Source organism: Grammomys surdaster, unplaced genomic scaffold, assembly GCF_004785775.1.
Source record: "Grammomys surdaster isolate TR1022 unplaced genomic scaffold, NIH_TR_1.0 168, whole genome shotgun sequence".
In the NCBI taxonomy this organism is placed as follows: domain Eukaryota; kingdom Metazoa; phylum Chordata; class Mammalia; order Rodentia; family Muridae; genus Grammomys; species Grammomys surdaster.
Genome location: NW_021604616.1, coordinates 6,998,760 through 7,026,185, shown reverse-complemented (window position 1 = coordinate 7,026,185; position 27,426 = coordinate 6,998,760). Strand labels below are relative to the sequence as shown.

Below are 27,426 nucleotides of genomic sequence, written 5' to 3'. Positions count from 1 at the left end.
ATGGTCACAACTCCTTGTATTGATGGTTTATGTTTGCTAGTTTGTTGACCTCTGACACCAATCTTGTCTCGTGCTAGTCTTTCAAGAACTACCACCTTCACCATGGAGCTCCATGAGTTTTCTCAACTCAAACTTGAGTTTCTCAGAACTTTTTTACTTTTCTGACAAAGACCATAAATGGACTTGCAAGCCTTTTCTATGTCTTTTCCATTGCTGTCTGGAATGGATTTACTTACCGCTTCCTTCAAGTCACTTGCCCTTCCAGATCTGGCTGACCCACTTATGGTGCACAGAGAATATCGCAAGCATCTGACTGTTGCATTTTCTAAGTGAATAAACAACACAAAACAGGTGGAGCAAATAAATGACCATCAGTTGTCTTGACATCAGCATGAGTTTTATCCGTGGTCTGCCACTTTTTGACAACAGCCACATTTTATCTCAGTAAGATCCATGCCATGGACATTAAGATCAGCAAGGCCTCTGCCCTCAAAGACCCTTAAGACCATCAGATGCAATTGTTTGATCCTTACATCCTTATGACTGGTGTTTTCCCCTTGTTTATAGTATTGAGCAAGCGCAGAGCTTTCACACCATATGCTAATCATTCTTAGAAAATGAATCAACCACTCTCTTCGTGATGCTCTTCTTGCTGTCTATTGTCATTTGTTATTGCCAACCTCTATAGTGCTGCTCAGAGAGACAAAAAAAATCCTCGCTCTTTTAATGGCTGTTGTTTGTAGCCCCAAAAATCAAAGTTACCATTTTATTTTTATATTATGTAGGTGAGCTGGAGTGTGTGTAATTGAGGGCAATCTAGGTGGTTACAAACTATTATTTAAACACAGAGAGGGACAGTTGACTTTAACATTAAAGTAGCCATCAAATACTACACATCATTTTGCTTTATCTTGACAATGGGCTTTGTTGTTTCAAAAGCTAGAGCACTGTTCTAAATATTTATGAAGTATGGAAGAATGTCATTCTTAATGCCGATAACTGAGGACAGATTTTTATTACGAAGAAGAAAATTCCAACGGCCGTCTTTTTGTGCCTCATTAACATCCTTTCTCGGTGCTTACAGGTTTTGTTCCAAAGCTCTGAGAACTTAGATGAAGGGGTTCAAGGTCTGTAGAGATGTGTGACTCTAGCTAACGGAGGATATCAAGCCATGTACAGGAAGGAAAGCTGATCCTATTATCTCCACTGTCATCATCGTAGTGATTGTTCTTAGGAGTATCAAGCATGAAATCATTGCCCACCAAATTGTCCACAGCAGTGTTTATTGTGAGACCAGCTTTTATTTCCTTTCACCTTTTGAAGATATTATCTAGAATTTTCTGGCAATAACTTCTAGGCAGTATTCTTGCTAAATTATTCTTGCTTCTGAATCTTGTCAATCAATCATATTTCTGCTTTTAATATTTAACTCTAGACAGTGCTTTTAGCTCTGTTTGGTTGAATTTTTGGAAGAAGGAAATGAAGAAAAGAAGACCCTTAGTTGAAGTGTCTCTGCTCAATAAAAGCAGACACTTGCAAAAGTGTCCTTTAATGAGAACTTGCAGCTTACGAAGAAGTACTCTGTGGAACTCTCTGACATCCATTTGCTGTCTTTCGCTCTGTTCAGTATTTGGTTTTCCTCCCTTCTTCGTATCATTTCAAATAGTTTCTCTTTTAGTTCATGATTGTTATGGCAAACTTAGCTCTTCTATGGAAGCCTTTTAGTGAGTTTGTATTCCTCAACTCCTAATTTTATTGGTTCCCCCCATTTTTTTTTGCGTTTTCATCTCATTATAAATAATCTCATTTGGCTTGCATATAATTATCTGAGATGGTAATTTATCACTGATGATCATTTTTAATTATGTTTCAGATACTTCATATACCAACATGACCTTAGCATCAGATTTTGTATATAGACTTTGTTCCTGTGTCATAGCTTCTTGGGTTTGGGGGTGTTTGTTGGTGGTGGTGGTGGTTTTTTTGGGGGGGATTTTGTTTTGGTTCGATTTTTGGGTTTGTTGTTGTTGTTGTTTTGTTTGTTTGCTTGTATGCCTTGTAATTTTTATCCCACGCATTTGAAAACATAGAGACCTTTCCTAAACACCATGAGCTGACATTATATTGGAAAGAATTTTCACCAAAGAGTCTGCATAAAGATTCAAGAATCTCCTGAAACATTTTCAGTGGGTGTGTCTTCAATGTTGGTCTGCTTCTCTCTATTTGTAAATGATAGGTATTTGGCAGTTGCTCTATTAATAACTCATGCTCTCTTGTTTCCTTGATATGTGTCCATAACACTACAGGTTCTCTGACAGTTACTGTGACAAACTTCCCAGTTCTCTTTTATTATCACCAGCCCCTAGATTGTGCCCACTCCCATCAGTACTACAAAGCAGGCACAAGAGGAATCAACCACATGCCAACCTGATTATTATACAAACTCCAATTCTTTTCCTCCCCACAGAAAAGCTGAGTTCTAAGAGTTCTAAGACAGTTCTCACTGTCTCATGACCAGAGAAAGGACTATGTTAGATATATATGTAATGTTCCAAAGTGTCACTTCTGTTTTCAGTGGACCTTGGCTTGCTTCTGAGTGCTGCCAATTGAGAGAAGCAGAAAAAACAGAAACCACTCCCTTAAGGAATACACCAAAATATCTGAATGGGTGGAACTAGGTTTCAGTCCTCTCTTTCTTTCCCTCAAAGAATCCAGGAGCTAGGAGCCTTTCTCCAGTCATGCCTACCACTTCAATGAGCCTTGGGACAGGCTAAGATGAGTGATAACCATGATATTTTCTAGTGTTTTTGGTAAAGCTAGCATTGGATTCAAATGTACCAGAGGAGTATTCCAACTAGTTTCTAGATTTCTAACAAAAGGGATTATTTCACAGATTGTTGAATAATTATCTGTCTGCATGGGGTAAAGAGTGTCTGAGACTCAGTATTCTACATTTTTAATAATACCACTTCCCTTAATTCATTTAACTTTGTGTGTGAGAATAAGTACTGAAGAAAAATTGACAGTATTCCTTTCTTAGGTAGTATTTGTGTCACCGTTGTTGTTAGTGAGTGATAGGAAGCAGGCAGGGTTATTGTGGAGAAAACAGAAGTGGTGAATATTTGTAGTGATTTTTTACAAAGATGTTATGAAATTCAAAATAGTAAATGCTGCAACTTAATCTTAGTGTTTAAATGTGTTTTAGACAGTAGCAAAAGCCAGTAGCCTTCTTAGTACCTGTGAACATATGCTTCATCTTCTTTACTTTGAGGAGTCACCAAACCCGTAAATTAAAGAAGAGTTACATGTCATGTAACTATTTGTGTTCTATTAGATGATCCTGATGGTTTCTTCAGCTACAGTGAAGATTCTCCCATAATAATTTAGTTATAAGTAAATAAAACCCAAAACTTGATAAAAAAGCTGTCAACTCAGACAGTTGAGCCTTTAAGGGGTGAATGAATGTTTCTCCTTAAAATTTTCCTGGAGACCATTGAAGAAGTGCTGCTTCAACTGGTTTTATAGAAAAGGAGTAAGAATCAAATACTGCCCCATTGATGGCACCTTGACCAGAATATGTTAAACATCAGTCTACAAGACATCAGCATACGCCAGAGGATGGAATTGCTATCTACCACTAATATCTCAGTATTCACATAACCACTCAAAATAGCTCAAGACCCTTAGTAAAGGCACTCGAGTTATAAGCTGCTCATTTCAGAGTGAGTTTTTTACATCTATCTTTAAGGTCCATCACTTTACACTGGCATTGATGTAAGACTTCATACCAAAGTTTTGAGTTTTGCTTCTGAATGGTACTTAACTCTCAAGAGGCTAGCCCTGGAAGAACAGACTGAAATATATTCATTAATTCAAATAGTAAATGCATGCATACAAAAAATATCACCCATGCAAGTAGACAAAGGAATTGCAAGGCAGCCAATAGTTTTGAATATTTATTTTTCTTGTTTTTAGTTAACGCTTTCAAGGGAAGATATATGGAATTTTAATAGAACAAATTTCTAAACTGTGCAAAGATAGGACAGTAATAAATTTTACACTGACTGCCTGTTTCTTTATAAATACATTGATAGCTACTTTTAATTAGTATTGGTAAATGAAATGAGAAATGAAACAAACTAACAAAAGGACATAGTTTAAATACACTCTAATTTTGGACTCTTAAAAGTAAGCTGAAATGACTAGCTAGATAGCATTTTCGAAGAAGCTATATTAGTTAATCCCATTCAAAACATTAGTTTCAAGAGTCAAATTTCTAGAAAAGACCATATAAACCATTTGGTATAATTTCTGTTTTGTTGACAAGAGCAAAGGTTCACAGCTTCTTCCAGAATCAGGATCATAAGCAAGCTTTCCTATATATTCACTCAAGTATTTATTCTCTTTACATAGAAAGAAATAATATATTTTGGACAATGCTATGATTTTGCTCGTCAAACCAAGGCCAATAAAACACATTTGTCTGTTGAAAAGTTGAAGGTGGACAATGTTTGCTTTTAGAAGCTTTGTAGTTTTTCCTTCAGTTTTCCTTTTATCTCTAGTCCTAATTACCCGTTTTCTTACGAAGTACATGATGGGAGAAAGGCTTCGTCCTCTCCTCTGGTGACAGCCATCAGGTGAGCCAAGTGGGCACATACAAGTAATACCCAGGAGCTATGATGGAAGAAGCAGTCTGACGCACTTTCTTCTGAAGCGTCTGCTGCTGGCAATACTGCCAATTCTCTGCACAGTACAAGGCTCCCCACCTCACCAGGCCTGATAAACCTTGAAGGTTGGGATACAAGGCTAGGCAAGGTTAGGTCATTTACAGGATTCATGTCCACCATGGTGGTCACAAATGTCCAGTTCCTAAGGGTATAACTTAGGCCTGTCAGCAGGGTAACAGCTAAAATTTATCCAAAGCCTTCAGTCTCGCTGAGAAGAGAGCTGGATGCCATTATGGGGCTTTGAGAGTAATGAATTCCTACTGAGTTTTTTGTTTTAGGTTTTTGTTTGTTTGTTTGTTTGTTGTTTTTTTGGATGTTGTCCTCATCGATCCATTCTTTATAGCTCTCAGAAAAAAATCCTGGCATCAATGCATCATCAAACCAGTTCACGAATACAGAGAGATTCGTGGGTTGACATCTGCTGGCCACAAGTTCCACCACTCTTGGTGGCTCTTGCAGTGTAGCCTAGAGAAGGTGCAATAGTCTCCAGCTCCACCGTTACTGCTAATATACATAATATTTGTAAAATTCATGTCCAATAAACAATTTAGGACAGAAAAAAAAAGTACCTGGTGGGCTGAATACTTTCACAGCCCTCAAATCCCACTTCTTCCTTCTGGGAATGGATTGGTTTTAGTGGATATATCTGTATTGCCATAGAAAGAACTGTCAACCCGCTCTCAAGTTTAGACATATAAGCTAGTCAGTGTTTAATTTATTACCTCTCATAGGGAAAAGGATTTCCAAATCAATATGGAAACCTAGATTGAACAAACATTTATAGAAAAAAAACAAGAATGAATTTTGATAAAAGAATGTTGCCTGGGCAGGAAATGAGGATGTGGCTTCTGGCAGGAGGAAAATGTTTTATTTTTAAAACACTTTTAAAGTTTTAGAGATTGTCACATAATTATACCATTTTCCTCTTCCCATTATTCCTGCCAGTCCCCCCACTCTCTTGCATCCCTCCTTGCTCTCTTTCAAATTTATGGCCTCTTTTTCTTTAATTAGTGTTACATACATACACATGTGTGTTCCTAAATAACTACATCCCTGTATAGGTTTTCAAGACTGACTCTTTGATACCGGGTAATCGATAGATGTGTTCCTCCCTGTAGAAGGATTGAAGCTTCGAAAGTGCTCTCTGAACCACTGCTTTGGCCAATCTTACCTTTTCCTTGCACTTAGAAGCTTTGCAAGATAGGAATGATATGTGCATTGTTATCACTGATTCTGATTGAAATTCAGGCTGTCAAACGCTTTTCAAAAGCCCTCGTATTAAATATTGTTCATTTACTAAAGTCAGACTAAAAATGAGACTGGTACTTGAGATTCTTACGAACTTTGAATGATGGCAACAGTTCTGTCCAATAGAAATCAACCATGGATTGCCAGCTGCACATGTTTTGTTCTGTCTCTCCCTTTGCTACCTTACTACACAACTTCTTTTCTGCAGAATAAGCACATTTCACTATACCAGTGATAGCTGAAATATAGCCTTTTTTCTGTCTCCATGGTGTCAGCAGTTGAAAAATGATGCCATTTCCAAAATAAATACAACTCCAAGTGTTATTCACATAACATGTTTGAAGTTTGCTGGTCATGTTAAGACTTGTCTTCCCTGGAATCAGATGTGCTTGCATTTATTACAAGGAGATGGACTTTTTATGACACCAAGAACTGAGTCTGGCTACAAAATCTGCAACATTCAATGTTCAGTTTTCCCTCACATAACTTTCAAACCAAAAGCTGACATTGTGAATACGGAGTCGACCAAAGAGTTTATTTCTGTACCTAGGAGATGGCAGTATTCACTCTGTAACCAAAGGCAGAAGTCAACAGTCCCAAACCCCTGTCGAGCTCGCTAAGACTACAGTTAGCACAGGCAAATCTATCTGAACCCTTTATATTCTTTCCAGAGGCAAGACTGCAATAAACAGGGAGTACATCCTGCTACTGCTAGAACTTCGTATTTTACTGAGACTTGCCTTTTTCTTATTTTATTCACCCTATAAATGTCTTCCTTACCCTAATTTTCAACACCTTTTTATTGAAAACAATTTCATTCAATAATTCTGATCAAGATTTTCCTCTTCCCTAGTCCCCCCAGCCCCCAGCCAGATCCTTCTACCTTCTTAATGACCTTTAAAAAACAAACAACAAAAAGAAACACACACACTAAAAAATTAATTAAGTAAATAGATAAATAAATAAATAAATAAAACACAAACGGTAGAAAGCATAATATACAAGTAAAAGACCAATATGGCAAAAAGTGCCAAAACAAAGCAATATAAAACAAAAGGTATACTAAAACACCATTGAGTTCATTTCATGTTGGGCATCTACTGGTTTCCATGGGTCCTTGTCCGAAGTGTAGTTAATATACCCAGTGAGACTGTACTGGAGAAAACTAATTTTGTTATTTGCAAGCAGGCATCATTTGCAGAGAGCTTCTAGGTTAGAGGTGGAAGGAAGCTCTTGATCATTTCCCCTTCGCAGCCTTAAAGCCCCATTATACATACTGCCAAAGTCTCTGTGAGCTCATGTGTTCATCAGTCTTGTGTGTCAGAAGAATCCTATTTCCTTGGCGTCATCCATCACATCTGACTCAGAATCTTTCTACCTCTTATGAGTGGAGGGGTTTGATGAAGACATCCCATTTAGGACTTGGTGCTCCAAAATCCCTTACACTCTGCTGTTAGTTCTTATCAACCACAAGAAGAAGCTTCACTGATGACAGCTAAACAGGGAAGCACTGATGATGGCTGAACGGGGAGTCTCAGCCTGGTATGGCCACAGTGGATTCCAAGTAGTTGTTTCTGGTTATCTGTGGCTAACACAGAGGAGTGGAGACGGGCTAGAAGGGAAGTGTTTTACTGCACTTTGTAATCATGGAGCAAGACTATGCATAAAAAATATACATACAGAGATTGGAGTGATGTCCCACCAGTTAAAAGCATGCACTGCTCTTACAGAGGACCCAAGTTTAGTTGCCAGCAATGCTTAATATTTTGAAATATAATTTTATTATGCATAGACTTTAAAATAATAGCTACTATGCAAACCTCACAAGTCATCATGGCTCCTGTTTATTCCACAGCTAGGGGTTGCCTTATGCCTAAACAATTAGCTACTGGAGTTTTTGTTTTTTTCAGTCAGTGGTTGTCTTAAATGAAGGTGCTACATTGTTTTTTATTGGAAGAGCAGTTTGGGGTTTCTTTAGCCTAAGTGCTGTCAGGCATCTGTTTCAAATACAGACACAACTTTATATGTAGCTAAAAAATACAACATCAATTTTTATGGTGACTGGTCTAATCCACCTTCTCAATGCTCCTGTTTCATTGGCTACTCATGGTTTGTGTGAAATGGAACATTTCTTGTTTGTTTATTTATTATTTCATGCCTACTTTTGCCTGTTCATTTTAATAGGTTTTAAAAATTCCATTTCTCCAATAAACTCTTTTAAAAAACATCCTACTTTTTTTGAGTAAACAGAATATTTGCTCTTCATTTTCTGAAGATGAAAATTTTATCTTTACTACTTTAGTAGCCATCCTTTGCTTTGGCTTTAAAATTCTATCAGACTGGTGGCATTGCTGTTAGGCCTGACAAACAGAATTATCTAATGTCTAATTTCTAATACCCAGAACTACATAATGTGAACCATCTCCTGCCAGATGCTCTCTGATCTCCACACATGTGCAGCGCCATCCCAACACTACCCAAAAAAATGTTAAATTGTGAAAAAATTAAAATTCTAACTTGTTTCTTACACTTGAAATTTTGTCCTTTTATTCTCACATGTGACTTTTACTGCGCGCATTTTACCAAATTCATGTGCTCTGTCTGCTCCATCCATACCTTTGCCAGAAGCCTCTCATAGGTTATTGTAATAATTTTCATGAGAATTGTTTTCAAGAAATCCAATATATTTTTGACATTCATTAAATGGTGTCAAATGGATATAATATAATCTTCTTAAACAGATTGGTTTTAAGGCCAGAAATGATGATACAGAGCTATCCTTTCAGCATTCAAGAAGTAGGGCAGGAGGATGACAAATTTGAAGACAGCTTAGGAAACATATTGAGATTCTATGTAAAGAAATGATTAAATAAAACCCTCCAAATATTTTGACTTTTAGCTAGGTATAAAAGAAATACTATTTCTAGGAATTATTCAGACCAGATTTCCCATTTGTTTAACTGAACTTGAAGAAATAGTGATTAGGCTCTATGTAAAATGAATACTGGCATATCTGCTTTTAAAATCATTTGAGCTCATAAAAATATTTTACACTGTTTTACATTAATATTCTATACAATATTTCAAAGTATACAAAAGATTGTTTAAAAAGTGTAATCCAATGTCTACTAAGTATTTATTATGCTACATGGTGAATGCTATAAGATGTACAACAAACTATTTTGAGATGTGACAGTAATTTCACAGCCCACTGAAAATGTGTTAGAATGTTCCTCTTATGCTCCATGGTCATAATAGCCCAGGAGTTTTATGTCCTCATGGACGCTGCTTATATTCTGATCTGTTCTGTTAGTGAAAGTTAATGATCTATTGTCTTTTTGTCATTGTGGCTTATAGCTGATTTTTATGACCAAAATTGTTTCTCCCCCACTTTGGTGATTTCTACATGTTTTGAAGTTCTGATCTTCAATGAGTAGAAAAACTGAACTCATTAGAACTATAAAATAATACGAATAGTTCATTTTTTAGTCAAAATCCAAGAATCAAAGCCAGGAATAACAAACATGAGATTGGTGATCCATTTAAGGTATTGAGAGTGTTCTTGCTTCCTGCTTATATAGCTTATATAGCTTATATAGCTTACAGCTATATTCTAATTCATGACTTTGGCTAAGAAAATATATGGGGTGGTTAAGTGCTACTCTCTATAGTCAGATAAATCCCGACCACACATTTATCTGTTGCTAACTATGAAAATTTCCATTTTGCAGACTCAGCAGCTACTTGGTAATTGAGATTATTCTAGGATCCAATCCTAACATATAATACAATTATTTTTCCAAATTATATATTAATTCTAGTACCCATGCCCTGTTTCATTAACATTGCAACAAATGTATCCCAGAACTTCATTTATATATTTATTTCTAAGGCCAACTGCAAAATAGAATTTGTCTTAACATCTTGTGTGTATCCTAAGAATAGTCTCATCTTTGAGATAAATTACACCATCTGTCCTCTTTATTCGAAGTAAATGTTAGGGTTTTTATAAATGTAGCTAAGAGTATAGATTATATGTTTTTCAAATTTCTGAAATTTATTCAATAATATAATAGTTTGACAGACTATGTTGTATTTTAATTGCAATTTTTAACTAAATATCCCTTTCTTATGCTGGCTATAGAATTATGAAGTATTCAAACAGAATTTTTAAATATATGCCATTCTAGTTTCCTTGCTGATTTCTCAAAAAAACATGTAATTTTTTTCTCTAATGCAATAGTGAGAATAAAGAGTAGAGATAGATATATATGGGATTAGAAAACATCTATAACTGGATATCACATAGAATCTCATTGGTTTCCTTTCTACACGAGGAACATGTCTTTGTTTCTTGTAACTCTACCAAGCACCTTTACCTATAAACAAGGGAAAACTGAAATAGAAATAAATTATTCGTATTCAGCATTGATATTTTGACCCCAGTGAAGCATACAAACTGGCAGGAACAGCACAATAAAAAAGAAAAGAAAAGCTAACAGACAGAGAAAATAGCATACGAAATGGAAAGAAGTGTGTGTGTGTGTGTCTGTCTGTCTGTCTGTCTGTCTATAAAGAAAAGATCATAGATCAGAACATGGTGCACTTACTTTTCATAGAGGCTAAGATTCAGCTCATGTCACCAAAGCATTAATATCTACATGCTAGTGCAAGATTTTCATTTAGGTATTAAATGATTGGTGATACACTCACAGGAAAGGGTGACTAGATTTTAAGGACAAACTGTCGTAAAATGGCTGATCATTAAATGGAAGCAGGAGAGTGATAATCACAGGGTGAACAGCATCCAGTGCTACAATGGAGACCTCACACACAAAGCACCAAACTGCTCTTGGAAATACAACACTGCCACTGTATTCTAGCAAGCGGTCACAGTATTAATACATTCAACCATTTCTTATGTATAAAATGGGCCACAATATTTATTAAGGGCATAAACATGAAAAGTCTTTCACTGAATAAAATTTTGACATTTGGATGATGTGACATGAAGCTTTTAAAGTGGAAGCCAATGTCAATACAGGAGCACACAGCAAAGGTCTATGTAGGCACTCAAGCAACGCCCATACAGGAACTCGCAACCTATGACTATATACGAATTTATATTCAGTGCCTATACAAGAACACACAGCCAATACCTATATAAGAACTCATAACCAAGGACTATACAGGAATGTACCACCAGTGACTATATTGGAACTCATATCGAACGCCTATACAGGAACTTACAACCGGTGACTATATAGGAACTATTATCCAATGTTTATAAGGAACACATGCTAATTCCTATATACCAGCTCACAACCAACACCAACACAGAAATTCAAAGCTAAGACATATATAGGAACTCACAGTCAGTGTCTAAATAGGGACTCATAGCCAATGTTAATACGGGAACCCATACCCAATGTTAATACAGGAACTCGCAGCCAATGTTAATACAGGAACTCACTGAAGGCTTATAAAGGAACTCGCAGAAATGCCTGTACAGGAGCTTACAACCCGAGCACACCTCAGTGTCAACTTGTTGATATGTTTGAAAAGAGCTTTGTAAGCAAAACAACCATTCAACTTACTTCGACCAAGGAAGAAATTGCTCATGTTTATGATAGAATGTAGGCAGAAAACTGATAGACTTCAGTGTTTTTCTTTCTATTGATTTAGTTCAAAGGTGTACAAATCATTGTTCTCTAATATCAGGATTGTTTTGTGTAGCGGGAGGTGTTAGAAAAAGCGGGCAGGGCGGCAGGCTCTGCTAGCTCTCAGTCTGGCCGCCATGTTCCCGCTCTAAGTTCCCACACTAAGGCAGCAGAGGCATCAGCCTGGGGCCCACTAGATGTTGGCATAGCTGCTGCCTCCGCCAGTCAGCTCTGTGGACTCCATGGCTCTAAGCATGGCCCTTGGGCCAACTACACCACCTTCATAGTGCTTGACTCAACCCCAGACAATAACCTCACCACCATCCTCACAGTACCCAGTAAAAATAAGACTCTTAACACTTAAGATTAACCTGAGAATTTATATATTAGCAAATACTCAATACACAAGATGCCCACACAATTAGAATTGTAAACCCAATTGCCTAACCTTGAATGAATAACTACCTTAGACTACTAGAGCCACTCGGACATCTTCTCTTCTCTCTCCTCCTTCTCCCTCGTTCCTTTCTCCTCTCAACTCCTAGCTCCACCTACCTCTTCTACTGCCCAATTACCAAGCTCCACTGCAAATAAAAATGGGCAGGAAAAATCTTGTCAGTTATCTTCTTATTTAAAATCAGCACCAGATCTCATAAAGGAATTAAGACTGTAGATGTTATTCTTCTAAAATTTCTAAGAGATTAATAAGTATCCTCCTTAGGCATAGAAAATTCAGCTAGAATGGATTATCTCTCCTTCAGTCATGTCCTGATCTCAATGTGAAAGCACATCCATAGCTTCTGCAGAGCTATCCCTTATACTCTCCTACTTGCAGATGGTGGTAAGATTTTACTGTGCAGCCAGCATATGTCATGATGAGCTTTCACCTCTGTAAGAGATATGCACTGTTCATAGATCAAGTTTAGGCACAGTTTTCCACCCATCCTCTTTCCTAAACACACTGTGGAACAGACATTAGGTACTTGACAGATCATCCTCATGATTTTACAATTGCAATATGAGAAATACTTAAGCCACAAGTGTGGCAGGAATTTCCTGCCCGATGTATTTGTGGCGGAACTCAGAAAGAGGTAGGCAGAGCTAGGAGGAGGAGACATGGTGGCAGACATACGTAGTCTCAGGTAATTATTCATATCAAGGTTAGATAATTAGGATGACTATTCTAATTGTGTGGGCATCTTGTGTATTGAGTATTTGCTAATATATAAATCCATTGGCTAACTTTAAGCATCTAGAGTTTTGATTTATTTGGTTGTTGGGTGATATGATGGACAACCGTGGTGTGGGGCTAGCGTGGCCCCACTGGAGAGCCTGTTGAGATGAGAACACCCAGCTGGGCCAAGGTAGCTCACTGGTAATGCTAAATTCTGTCAACATGGCACCAGAACTGGGAGCCAGAAGTCATCTTTGCACTGCAGATGCCACTGTTAGTGAGAGAAGGCGGGAACATAGTGGCCAGGCTGGGAGGTAGCCAGAGGTTCCTTTTCAAATACTTCCTACAACACACAAGTGGTATTATCTCTGCAAGTGTGTGTGTGTGTGTGTGTGTGTGTGTGTGTGTGTGTGTGTGTGATGGTCAAAGTATTCAAATATCCTACACCACTTCTACCAAAAGGCCATTGAAATTACCCTTTCATCTCTATCGACCAGATGACAACCTCTGCTCTAATCATTACACCCCGAACCACTTTAACTTCATTTCCATCTAACCTCACTACTCTCATCTATCTCCTTTCCATCAGCACAAAATACTGCTTCCAAAACTTTCTTTGTTCCCTGCAACTCCTCAATCCCTGTCCTTGCTCCCTGTCACTAATACATGAAATTCAAATTCTTTACAATTGATTTTCTAGCACTTTCCTATGAGTATTTTTGCTTGGAGAACAGACAAACAGGGGTCAATAGCAGTCTGTGCTGTTTCCTCCTCTTTAACCACAGTGTCAGATTATACAACAATTGGTTCCTACATTGATTCAAAATTAAAAGTTCTCTTTTCTTCTGAATTATCTGAGTTCTATATATACTTCTTCAGGAAGTCAGCTTTGACTCAATAAGGGTCAGGAAATGTTGCACATTTAGCAGAAGTTTGATATATTTGATTTTCCATGCCAAGATCATATCTGCATTGGTATCAAGTGAGACTTTCCATCATCACCTGGCTAGCTCCATCATCCACAAATATAGCCAAGAAATGAAAGTTTAAACCAATTATACAAAAACAAATTCAATGTACTTTCTAATGGTTTCTTTATTAAACATGGGCCATGAAGAAATAATAGCATTCCCTTTACCCTCTCCTGCTTCTTTCTGATCTGTGCTGAACCAATTCATAGACATCAAAAGCATAAGACAGATTATTTTGGCATTGACATGTTCATGGATTTGTTGTTTGGATAAAACTGAACATAACTATGTTTCTATCATTTTGTTGAAGAAACATAAAATAACCGCTGCTATAAAATGTATTACTATGTTATTGCATTTGCCTGCATTGGGAAACAACAGGTTTAAATCAATGATAGTAAGCTGTAACTTATTAATTCATCAAACAATAATATTGCATTATTTAATTTTGAAGACTATTTTCCTAAGCAATAAAAAATAGATTGGAATTAATAAAAATTATCTTGCTATTCTTTTTTCAAATGTCTACATAAATAACTTCATGGTTTATATATAACAAAGTATTCTTTGAAAAATATTCTCAGGAAAGAATTATCTGTATCTTTCCTCCATATAGTAATCCAAAAATAAATATGAATCCTATGAATCCATATGAAGTAGACAAGAAATGAAACATCTTAATAGCTTCTGTCTTATGGACACTAATAAGTTGAATGTGATGTTGACTACAGTGATGAGCCATGTATTAATCATTTTTTCTGAAGATGTCAGTTATATAATATTGGCTCCTGTATTAACAGCTATAAATCTATATGTTTGATGTTATTATGGTATTAAACAGCAAACCTGTAATTTAGAGCACTGAGTATAATTTGAGCTCATCACAGTTCTCCACATCATAATGCAGGTGTTTAAAAAAAAGTTTGCTGTGGTTGAGAAATAGCTCATCAATTAAAAGCATCTGTGCTCTTGCAGAGGACCTGAGTTAGGTTCCTACATAGCAATTTCTAACCAGTAAATCTAGCAGAGAGGTCCTAACGCCTCTTCTACTGTCTGTGAACACTACGGATACAAAGGTGCTCATACACACTTGTAGGCAAACATTTATACACATGAAATAAGGATAAAATCTTTTTAAAATGTAAGTCTTGATCTAGTCTTACCCTTTGCACTGAGTTTGTACCTCAAATCACAAGGCTACAGAAATCCAAAATATCCATTTGGAAGGGTGAAGAGCAGTCTTTTTATATGCACAGCATGTGTTCTGCCCTCCAGAATGTAAGAGACACGTTAACCAAGTATCTCAAGATGGTGAAGGAAACCATGTTGCAGAAATAAAGCCCAACCTCTCAACACTTAACTGTCCCTAGGGAGATGGGAAGTAAGGGACTGGGGAAGGAGGCAGAGGTGCAGGAAGGAGGCGGAGGAAGTCCCAATTGAGAACAGAAGGATACAGGCTTCTCTGTGATAATAAGTGAAGGGGAGAGAAAAGGAAAGGCAGGTGGTTTGAAAACAGAAGTCTAGCAATTGGGGTCAGGACATACAGAGAATATGGCCAGGAGAAACTATTGCCATCCAGAATGCTGGCGGGAGCATATTTTACCCTATCCCTTAATTTCCATAAAGTAAGCATCTCCTCCTAAGGACTAAGGACTACAGGAGGTTCCAAAGGAAGCCACTGATAGAAATAAAGAAATATGACATCCATGTTAGCCCTACCTATTTTTCAAACTTTTATTTTAAAATGTCTAATTTAAAGTATTTATAGAATTAGCATTGTCATAAAAGTCAGTGCCTTAAAGCAATTTCATTAAATCTTCTTTTCATGTACCCTATCCTGCTACTTGATGCCATGCCTCCAGGTATTTTAGGCATTTGTTTATAAGTATGTGTCTGCCTTATATGGGTTGCCTTATACTTAATATATGGCATTTAATTTAGCCACTAGATTTGTGTGTGTGTAACCCTTTACTGAACATTTTCTATGGCAATGCATAATGAAGCAGTCTGTGCAACAATACCCACACAGTACTGTCTTGGCACATGTGGTGAGAATGAAGAGTGGCTGAGGCTCACTCATGTAGCCACTGAAATAAAAACCATGGCAATCAAGCACACTACAAAGCAGTGTTCTGTTCTTCCATCATTAACTACGTGTCCCATCCCTTTCAACTCCATATCAGTAACACAGACAGTGTTATTCACCGACTGGAACTAACAGCAGTAAATTAGCACCAGCTGATGAGGACACGTATGCCCAATGCACTTTATGTTCCCCCATTGAATCGACTTATTATTGCTGTTCCTGCTTTGCAACATGACTTCCCTAGAAAGCACTTCTCCCTTTAGTCTCTCTGTTGGAAACAAGCAACAGCTTGAAGCCAGCAGCTGCTCCCAAATAAAACAGGTAGAGGGGCAAAAAAAGGCTGCTGGATCCATAACAATAAGCACATCATGACACAATTACAGTAAGACTCCCTAGTGACCTGTCCACATTCTGGTGCCATATGGCTATTTTTGGTACTAGAAATGTCTAGGCAGGAGCCATACTTTAATCTGGCCACTTTCTGCTGTACTTCTGATAGCATGAAATTGATCTTTTTATCCAGAAAATTAACATGAATATTTACTGACTGAGAAAAAGCTATATTTTTCCAGCTAGCCAGGTGTGCCAGAATATATAAAATATAAATATATTCATATTTTTGTATTTTATTTTAGCCAAAAATATATAAACATGTAAGCAAATATAAGTTTTTTGCTTTTTTGCTATATAGCTATTAAAGTTTGTTTGTTGTTCTTTACACACCAGTAGTATTTTCATAATCAGTAATATATAATACAATATAATATGTATATGTATAATGTCATATATAGTTCAAGCTCATCCCCTTTCTTTGTTGAATTGCAATATTTTAATGGTGCGTAGAAATACTGTTTGGTGTTTCTTTTAATGCCTCTATTTGATTTTTGACTAAATTGACAAAATGTACCTTCACTAGTGCCTTCTACTCAGAAAAGAGGGTAAAATTGATTTTTAGTGTGAATAATACTGTGCTTCACTTAGGATTAAAAACTGACTCTTCACCTTTGTGCCACAAAATAGTTTAAATGTAGAAGATTTAGGACAAACATGAATGTGGGTAACCCTGGAATCACAGCTTGTTAAACATATCAAGGATTTTCTTTGATGCAAATCTTGTCTACTAAGACAATATAATACATTTCAGAATAATGTTACACTTTCACCTACTTTGAAAGTATTTTCTATGAAACTGATGTACAGGTTTGACTTCTGAGAGCACTTAAAGGATGAAATATTGCCCTGTACATTCACAAAATGGTGTGGTGCTATCCCAAAAACAAGCGACTGAATAACCAAACCTGAGTATGTCTGATCTAAAGCACAAATGCAGGATAATGCTGGGGAACCTGGTGACATGACAGAATATTTAACTCCATTGGAAAAAAATGTTTCATTTAAGAATGACCTGTAAGGCCGGGCAGTGGTGGCACGCGTCTTTTTTTTTTTTTTTTTTAAGGCAGAGACAGGCGTATATCTGAGTTTGAGGCCAGCCTGGTCTACAGAGTGAGTTCCAGGACAGCCAGGGCTACACAGAGAAACCCTGTCTCGAAAAAAAAAAAAAAAAAAGAATGACCTGTAAGAAAACGTAACAAAACAAATTACTAAAATGGGAGGAGTCAATGAACAGAGAGGATAGAGTGGAAAGAGGACCACACACAAATGTGAGTTTTCTCTTTCCCACACCTACCTCTAAAACCTTGAGACTCTGGGACACTAGGTACACTTCAAGATTTCTTTTTTCCCCCAGTTCCAAAGTCTTCGTTGTTTTAGAAAAGATGATCCATCCAGTCAGTGGGATGAAGAGCTGTGTCCAGGAACTCATCAATAGTGCTAAAAAGGACTCTGGTTTATCCACATCTATTCATGCAACCAGTCATGGGCACAAGACTTATACTTGATCAGTTAGTTCTTCAGGCTTAAACCATAGACTGACCTCTTTCTTAGCCCTCTCCACTGAGTTGCTGCCACGAATGACGTTCCTGCCAACTTGAATGCAGAAATCCCAACGAATGGTGCCTCTCTCCCAGCATCACTCGGCCTGTTTTTACCACACTGAGCCTCTCCCCTATCATGGCCACCACAGGCCCAGAGTTCATGTACTTCACCAGCCCCGGGAAGAAAGGATAGTTTTTCAGGTAAGTGTAGTGCTGCTTCAGGTGTTCTTCAGAAGCCCGAAGGAACTTCATGCCCACCAGGCCGAACCCCTTCTGCTCGAATCACTTGATGATCTTGCCCACCAGGCCATGCTGCATGCCCTCTGGCTTGATGGCAATGAAGATTCACTTGATGGCCATGATCCGAAAGCCAGTGGGTCGGCTGCTGTCTGCAATGAGTGATGGAAGCAAAAAGATTTCTTGTATTCAAGATAGATCAGAGGCTTTCCTCTTCCCTCCCATTGGTATTGCTGTAGAGCAGGCTCCCTGGAAATTTTCCCGGCAGCAAGACAAAGTATCAACCCCTGGTTTTACTGTAAGATCAACCCGCTGAAATCTCTTTGACAAATTAGTGACTTATTGAAAGTCATAGGCAAGCAACTCATGATTTCATGTGCTTTACTTTATTTATGAACAGCAAAAGTAAGATGATCAGTTATTTGAAGAAAAAATAACTAACAAAAGCTTTATAGGGTGAAAAGATTGACTTTAAGCTACTTGGATGACCTGCTTAGCAGGTGTAAGGACAGAGGCTTCCTGATCACCACTGTGTCCCGTCTTATGAATATGGATTTCAAACAAGCTGATTTAGCATGTGCTTCAATAAACATAGCAAGCTACACAATGGGATGTACTCTATTGACTCAGCTCATGACCTGCAGTGAATGACAATGTCCACTATAAACTAGAAATCATATGAATTGGTTTTCTCCCATGGTTTGGTTTAAATCTGGAAAGCCTTCTTAAAATGAAAGCACAGCCTAAGTGCTTAAGATCTGACAGTCAAAACATAAAACTTGAGCTTCTGCAAAACTCTTAAACTGACCAAAATACATGATCTGGTTTATCAGAGTATAACGTAATAAATGTGCCAGAATGGTAACAGGATGAGATGTGGAGATCACAGAGAGAAGAAGCAAAAAACTTTCATGTGTCAAGAAACACAATTCAGTTAATTAGATGACACATTCTAGTTTAATCCTTGGCTAGTTACTCAATAGATTCCTAATCTAGTAATACTTAGATGCTGAGGTTTTAATTCCTAATGTAGCTCATTGTGTGACCCATTTATCACTTCTCCATACTTACAGTTAGACATGCATACCCCTTTATCCTACCAAAACTTCTGAGGATGATAAACATCATGACAATGTCATCCATGGGTAACAAAATGCTTTCATGAACTCAAAAAAAAAAAAAACAGATACGCAGGATGTTAGACCTCAGACTATAGGGTAGAAGGCAATTGATTGTTATTTAGAGGACTTATGCTAATTTTTCTAACCTATATTATTTCCATAAACAGAATTTTACTGCTCTGTAAGGCACTAAGTAAGGTCTCTGTTTATTATATCAGTAAAGGATGTATTATCCAGTACACTTGCTTTTGGAAGAACTTTGGGTTTCACAAGGTTCTATCCTGAAAACTCCTCCATCTGAAACACTGGTACAGCCCAGACTTATTCCCCACGTTTGCAATTGGTACAATTACTAAGCCAGAGTCACCACTCATGCACTCTGTACTTAACAACTTTTATTTGATGAGGACGAGCCATCAATGGCTTGATTAAAACTATAGCTGTGACAGATGGACCTATACCGCCATAGTTGTAGTTCACTCAGTTAGAGTCTTCATGGCTCCAGCACTCATCTCAGGAAGTCCTATGGGATCTTGAAGAAGAGAAAGATGAAGCCTGAATTTTATTCAAGGGAGTCTGCAGTGTGGGTACTTGAAGGAATTGTGTGATGAAAAAGCAATTAGCTTCTCAAGTCTAGGGTGCCATTTAGAATTTTGAAGCTACCAAGCTCCATCATAAAATTGACCTTTTTAAATTTTTATGTCAGAAATTTCCACTAAAAGTTTTCACATTTTTTTAAGTAAAGCTTCTGGGGAAATATGAAAGGCTTGAAAGGAAGCCATGAGAGGCTACAGTACCATGAAGAAAAGCTGAAATCAGCTCCACTTGAATATAAAACATCACACCATGAAATAGCCTGTGCTTAATTTTTAAATAATTGGTGTCATTAAATAACATAACAGTGACAGAGAAAACACCAATTCTGTATAAGAATTAGGCTGACAGTGCATCTTAGATTTATAGCCAACTTGCAGTCTTGCAGGATAATTGCTTTGCTCTCTAGAAAAGAAAAAAAAAGGTCCTTTTCTTATGACCTTGGATTGTCATTCCTATGCTGTAATCATCTTAGTGTGATCATAATTTACGTGCTGTACTTTTCAATGCTGTTTCAGATTTGCCATTTTAATTTCCCTATCCAACTCCAATAATTTAGTTGAGGAGAAAATTCCATTGTCGATAGAGAAAAAGGAGGGGGGAGGCATTTAAGAACAGGAGACTTAACAAAGAAGGTCATGATACTCATTTATTCAGTCCATAGGGTTGTGTCTTCCAAGAATAACACAGAATGTGCTGCAGGAGGTGCACAAGACGGTATAGGAAGGAGGTTGAAGGCTAAATTAGTTTCCAGGTTTAGAAATTTTATTATTGGCTATAGTGCCTTGGACAAGTTAACCATTTGGCTTTTGGTTTTGGTTTTGGTTTTTATTTCCCTGTCTGTAAAATAGGATGGCAATCGTTTTAATGGAGATTATATGCCCATTCCAAAATTCAGTAGTTTAATGTGATAATTTATTAAGTGTTCCTGGTTGTGGAGGTTTGAATATTCTTGGCCCAGGGAGTGGCACTCTTTGGAGGTGTGGCCTTGGAGTAGGTGTGGTCTTGTTGGAGGAAGTGTGTCACTGTGGGACTGGGCTTGGAGACCCTCCTCTTGGCTGCTTAGAAGCTAATCTGCCTTTGGATGAAGATGTAGAACTCTCAGCTACTCCAGCCCCATGTCTGCCTAAACACTGCCATGCTCTCTGGCTTGATGATTAAATGTTGTCCTTTACAAGAGTTGTCTTGGTCATGGTGTCTGTTCACAACACTAAAATCCTACCCCTATCTTTCTGGTGGTTTAGGAAATCTCAACTGTGTGGTTCTGGCTTAAAGAGCTCAGTCAGATGACAACTAGGCCTGCAGCTAGAATCATTTAGATAAGGCATGTAAGAAGAGTGTAAAATGCTACCTGATCAGAACTACTAGGCTGAACCATGATCAGAGTGCTTACATGAGGCCACTACAGGCATCTCATAAGCTAGAAGCTAGTTTAGAGTTGGGGAAGCATCCCCAAAATTTTTTTCTTAGGGATCTAAGTGTCAAAGTTTCTATAACCTACCTTTTTAGCTCATGGGTTCAGAAACCAGACCTCATCTCGAAATAGGAAGTGCAAGATGATGTTGTTGAAAAACACATGAAAGGGTGGATATCACTACTATCTACTGTTACAATGTCTGCCTCAAAAGATCTGTAGGAGGGCAATCAAAGTAAATAATTCTTGGCCCATATGTACAATTCCACTTGGTCACACAGCATATTGTCCTGCAGAGCCTAGGATACTCTTCTCTGCCTCCTGGTTCCTTTATCTGCTATATGAAAATAACAGTATATGTTATTTTTTATATTTCAAAATTTGCTTTTTTAACATATGCCATCTCTTGCAAAAAAGGAAAATAAGTATTTATCAGTTTATTATGTGGGTTTTGGTAAATGTGTAATTGTCTTATTGTCAGTCATGGATTTTGAAACATATTTGATGTAAAAGTGCTTCTGCATATGGTTTAGTCCCAGATAATCTTTCTCTGTTCAATATCTTTAATAGGCCACTACCTCCGTCAAGACTGCTTATGACACGGGGAAACTCATAGCGAATGAGTCACTTCCAGTCCTGCGTAACATCCTTACATAGTGATGAAAGATCATTCACTATGTTTTCAACATTTAAAATGCTGCTCAAAGCTAAAGCATAGAATTTTTATCTCAACTATCAGAGACCTTGGAAAAATTATAAACAAAAGGAAAATGTGCCCTTTCCTTCACCTACTGTACAAGCAAAGCAAAATTAATTTCTTTGCATATAACAAATATTAAAGGATGTATGTATTTGTAAGGTTGACTCATTGAAAGATTTGTAATTCCACATTTTGGTGTCTATGATAAACCCCATTCTAAGTATTCTCATTAATGTATTCAAACTCTTCAATCTAATCAATGTTCTACAGATGAATATTACCATAGTTAGATATAATGATAGCAAAATTAGATAAATTTAATGAAAGCCACAAGATAAAATAACCTAAGCATTAAATAACTTAATAGGAATTCACGAGGATGTGGGAAGAGCATTTCAAAATATGCTTCCCTAAAAATTAACACTACTTACATTCACTTGAACTTGTCATAATTTTTTCTTTATTTTTGAGAATTTCTTGGAAAATATATCTACCTCTCATTTCACATCTTTAACTCCCCTCATATCTCCCTAACATGCGTCCTTCCGACTTCATATCACTTTTTTTAACTATATAACCCAATACGTCTAGTTAGTGCCAATTGCTCATGTGTATGGAGCTACACTCTAGAGCCCTTTTTATGCCAGAGTTTGGGTCAGTTTGCTCTCGTTCAGGCCTGGTTCAGGCAGCCACGGTTGCTGTGAGTTCATGAGTACAATAGCCATGGCATGTCCAGAAAACAGCATTTCATGGTTCTCCTCCCTATCTTCCTGTCCTCAGGTTCTTTTCACTTCCACTTCCAAGATGCTGGTTAAGCCTTGTTTGCACGGGAATTAATATTGATATACCATCTATGGCTGAGCACAGAGTCTCTTTTCTCTCAACATTTCAACTACTTATTCATTTCTCTATTGACTGGCGACCACTGGAAAAAGAACTTTCTTTGACCAAGGATGAAAGCAACTCAGATCTATGAATATAGACATAAATATCTAGCAAGAAATTTGACAGTGTGACCCCAGGGTCACGTTACTAGAAGCCAGCTCTGGAGTTCTGGTTCTCTCTTGAAAGAGTGTCTGCTAGAGCAAGACTTAGTCTTGTAAAAGGTTAGGGTTGCTTTTTAATATTAAAATGTTTGCGCCGGGCGGTGGTGGCACATGCCTTTAATCCCAGCACTTGGGAGACAGAGGCAGACGGATTTCTGTGTTCGAGGCCAGCCAGGTCTACCGAGTGAGTTCCAGGACAGCCAGGGCTACACAGAGAAACCCTGTCTCGAAAAACCAAAGGAAAAAAAATGTTTGCCTATCTTGATTCTAAGTTATTTTGCAGTGGTAACTGGCTTTCCTGTTTCAATTCCTCTGAGGTCAGAAACTGCATTCTCTAGCATTTAGCACCTCATCTTAAAACAATGAGGGATTAGGTAAAGGAACCTTTCTTCTTCTCTCCTCAGACTTATCTCCTCCACTGCTCAAAGTGGGAGTTTATATAATTCCCACTCTGCTAGTGAAAGTCACAGGAAGAAAAGATTTTTTTTGAAAAATCATTTTAATCTTCATTTCTAAATTCTTCTCCAAAAAATTTCTCTCCTCCAAACATTCTCCCTCTGGTCTCTGTCTTCAGCACTTATACATCTTTCAAAATACATAATCACAGGTAAAAAAAATTCACCATGAGTTCACACATAAATTCAAATCATAAACTGAATAAGAAGTTTCCAACTGAGAATGCTTACACATGTTTTCATTAAGACATGAATTATCTAGTTAAACATTAATTTTCTTTCACTGGCTCCACATGTTTATGGAAAGTTAAAAACCATAACTTTGTGGTTAAGTTATCATTAAACTTTCGAATAGATAAACCCAGTCACTATTTTGTCTCCTGTCCTTGTAACCACAATAAATCATTAGTTCCCTTTTATGACTTTTGGTTAATTGTTTACAACCTCTTGGAATGTGTTCTAAGTTGTAAACGCCTGCTTTCTATCTCAGAAGCAATTAGTCTTGACACTTGAAGACTGGTAGAGTCCTCATGGCAGTTTTTGTCAGAGAGGACATTAATAGCAGTTTCACTATAAAGGGCTTAATAATTACTAGTATAATTTTAGTAATTCTTAAAGGGTCATCATTAAGAATTAAGACATCATCTATTTGTCTGCATAGAATCACTACAAGATAGTACTTCTTTGTTGATCTGTAGAAATTGTCCCAAAAGTTAGATAATAACCAACCTTTATAACCTATATGTATATTATAACATATTGAGAGCAAGAATCTTTCCTAAAATTTAGTCCCTTTGGCCTTGCCTAGAGGGGCTTATCCACCGCACTTTTACAGTCCATGATGAAATCTCAGGAAGATCACCTGCTAGTTTTTAGCTTCTCCCAGATGGCTCCTGGCAGCTTATGCCGTCAAAGCCATGAACTTTTGTCTAGAATTACAGTATTAATCATGAAATTTCTTCTGTGTAGCAGTTTTAAAACCAAATTCAAAAGCTTCTGTTCACACAGATATATGTATATATATATGAATATAATATATATTATATACATCATATATACATACCTATATATGATTTTTCCTCTTTGTTTAAAAAACTTTGATATAGTTTTTTAATGATCACAATATTATACAAACCAAATGAATGGAAAAGTCACCAATTAACAAGCGTAAACTTAGTTCCCTGGAATCGGTCATCTATGACACTGGCTGAATCACAGTTTCTTCTTAGAATTGAGGGAGAGGAATGGTATGGCAATAGACAGAAGCAATACAGTTTTTCTAGCCAATAAAATCGTTTCTAACTACTTATACTTGCATGTGTATTGTTCCTTTGTGTCATTAGTTTTGAATTATGAGTGGGCAGGGATAGAAATATCTTCCTAAATTGTCATCCACCTTGCTTTTTAAGACCAGGATTGTCATTCAACCTAGTACTTATCCATTCAAACAAACTGGATAGCCAGAATTCCAAGAAACCATCTTATTTGTGTTTTCCAAGGGCAAGGATCACAGGTTTATACTGTGACACCAACCATTTTACATGATGATTGGAATATGAATTTAGACAATTACATTGTTGTTACTGTACTGTCTGAGACAAAACAAATTATGTACTGCTATTTTTAAAAGTCTTGCTTTGACCATTACCAATTCTTTCATAAAAATAGTTCTTATATTTTTGGAAATTATCATGTAGTCTTAATACAGATGTCAAATTGTTTTAAGCATAGTTTGGAACTAGGATTCCCTCTATCCTGTCCTTTTAATTTCAGCTTGATATTTGTGATGACCTATGGCACTCACTAGAGATATATAAATACTCAAAGACCTTGGACATGCCTAAAGCTTAAACTCATTGGTGTATTTGAAAGATTTTTCCTCAGACTGAAGAGATGGCTCAGCTCTTAAGCACTAACTGTCCTTCCAGCAGTCCTGAATTCAATTCCCAGCAACCACACAGTGACTCACAACCATATATAATGGGATCTGATGCCCTCTTCTGATGTGTCTGAAGGTATCTACAGTATACTCATATACATAAAAGAAATAAATTTTTAAAAGAAAGGAAGGAAGGAATGGAGAGAGGAAGGGAAGGAGAGAGAAAGATAGAGAACATAATTTGTTTTAAAAAAAAAGTCTTCCTCAGAAAAGAGTTTTGAATTGGACAACATTTAACAGGAAGAAGCTATTAATTTGAGTACTGCTACATATACACACTTGTCTGTATATCAATATATACGATGAAATGACAAAGAACAGAATTTAGACATTGGAATCATCCAGAAATGCATTGTGATACATTTTGAATATTTGATTTTCATTTTCCATAGAGATAAATATATCATATTTTGAATTTCATGAAATCCCCAACCTCATAAATCATGGATACAAAAGTTTAACTTTTTTCTTGTGGCATACGTGCACTTAAAATGTATAAAGATAGACACAGAAAGATTGGCAATGACCTGAATGACTGCCAAGCAATGGGAATTACCTTCTTGCATCTCATATCTTACAAGCTTGAACAGCCAAAAGAATTCTTCCCCAAACTCTTTTCATTTTCTTTCACAATGGCACGTCTTTACATACATTATAGGATTTTATTAAAGAATCAAAATAAGGCAATATGTAGCCACAGACACATGGAGGAGAAAGGAAGGGAGAAATGGTCTTATGAAGCTTATCTCTATCTTTCATATTAATCATACTTCCCATTCCCTTGCCTCGGTGCTACTTTTGCCCTATTCTCCTTAACTCAGTAATGCTTGTTAGCTTCCTGGGGATTGTGAGGTATAACATTTCTAAAGCTAAACTGGTGTACAAATGCCCTTACATCAGTCATCTTGTCTCTGTGCCCCAAAGACCGACTTTCTTTAGTGATTAAGAATGTTAGGTAGCACTGAGATGATAGGAAAACAGTTTCAACGCTGTGTGGCCAGGTTTCTAAACTAACTATTCCTCTTAAAATGTGTGTCTTCTTGGAGTTAAATTTGGCCCACCACTTTGCTCCTGTAACACTTTCCTTTGAAATTGAATTGAAAGTAAGCTCAGGGGGCTTAGAAGTCATCTCGAGCTCACACACCACAGAGCAAATGTTGCAGGCAAGAAAAGAACATAACTGCTTGTTTGCATCGTTCTGCTGGGTTTATTTAAATTGAGATTTTTTTTCCCACAGTACTATCTGTCAGGAAGGTCATAAACCTTTCTTAAATGTATTATCCCCAAACAACAAAAACCAACAATCTGGAAATAGCCAATGATCCTTCAAGACTGACTCTGACTGACTTTACTGTGAGAATCTTTAAAATCAGATAAGTCACATCCTCCAAAGACAAACTAGCTAAAATAAGGAGCAAGTTATTCTATGAGAATATATCTCACAGACCTCTGAAACAATCATCAGCTGTGAGGCAAGTGCAGGTTGACATGGAGCTTCCATCTCTACCTAGGGCAATTTTAGAAGTTGTCAATTTATAATGAGTTTGTATAGTAGAAATTTTCTATTTTGTTGGGTTTCTTAATCCAAATACTTATTGATTTTCCACAATTCTTTAACAACTGTATCAGCCCTTATATTCAACTGTACTTTAATCTGTGGTATCACAGAGAAGGGGCAGATCCCAGAAGGTTTCACCAGCTTCACCAGTGCCCCTGACAAGTGTGAAGAAAAGGGAGAGTCGGTTTCTTCAGCTGGAGAGTGACAGGCCAACAGCACAGCTCTAATACCACTGTAAGTAGATAAGCTATCACTGAAAAATATACAAATGGGACAGCACTAAGAAGAGCAAAATTTATCAACACAAATGTATTTGTGCTAGTTTATGGGTAAATATGAAATATCTCAGAAAAGACCTGAAGTATATACTTATTCAATGCAATGTAGGAAAAAGCACAAAATTTATGTTCATTTCATTTAAAACTTTTCATACAATATATGTTTATCATGTCCTTCCCCTTCCACAACTGGCCAGGTCTTCCCCACTTCCACCACTTCCACAGACATCTAACCTTTCTCTCTCTCTCTCTCTCTCTCTCTCTCTCTCTCTCTCTCTCTCTCT

At 37.1% G+C, this 27,426-nt stretch overlaps 1 protein-coding gene and 1 pseudogene across 1 annotated transcript in view; one reads left to right on the top strand and one right to left on the bottom strand.

The window, feature by feature from the left end:
* Positions 1-27,426, top strand: part of Nkain2 (sodium/potassium transporting ATPase interacting 2) — a 993,485-nt gene that overhangs the window by 848,057 nt on the left and 118,002 nt on the right. The gene's annotated exons all lie outside the window — the stretch shown is intronic.
* On the bottom strand, positions 17,724-18,139 carry LOC114620359 (annotated as a pseudogene).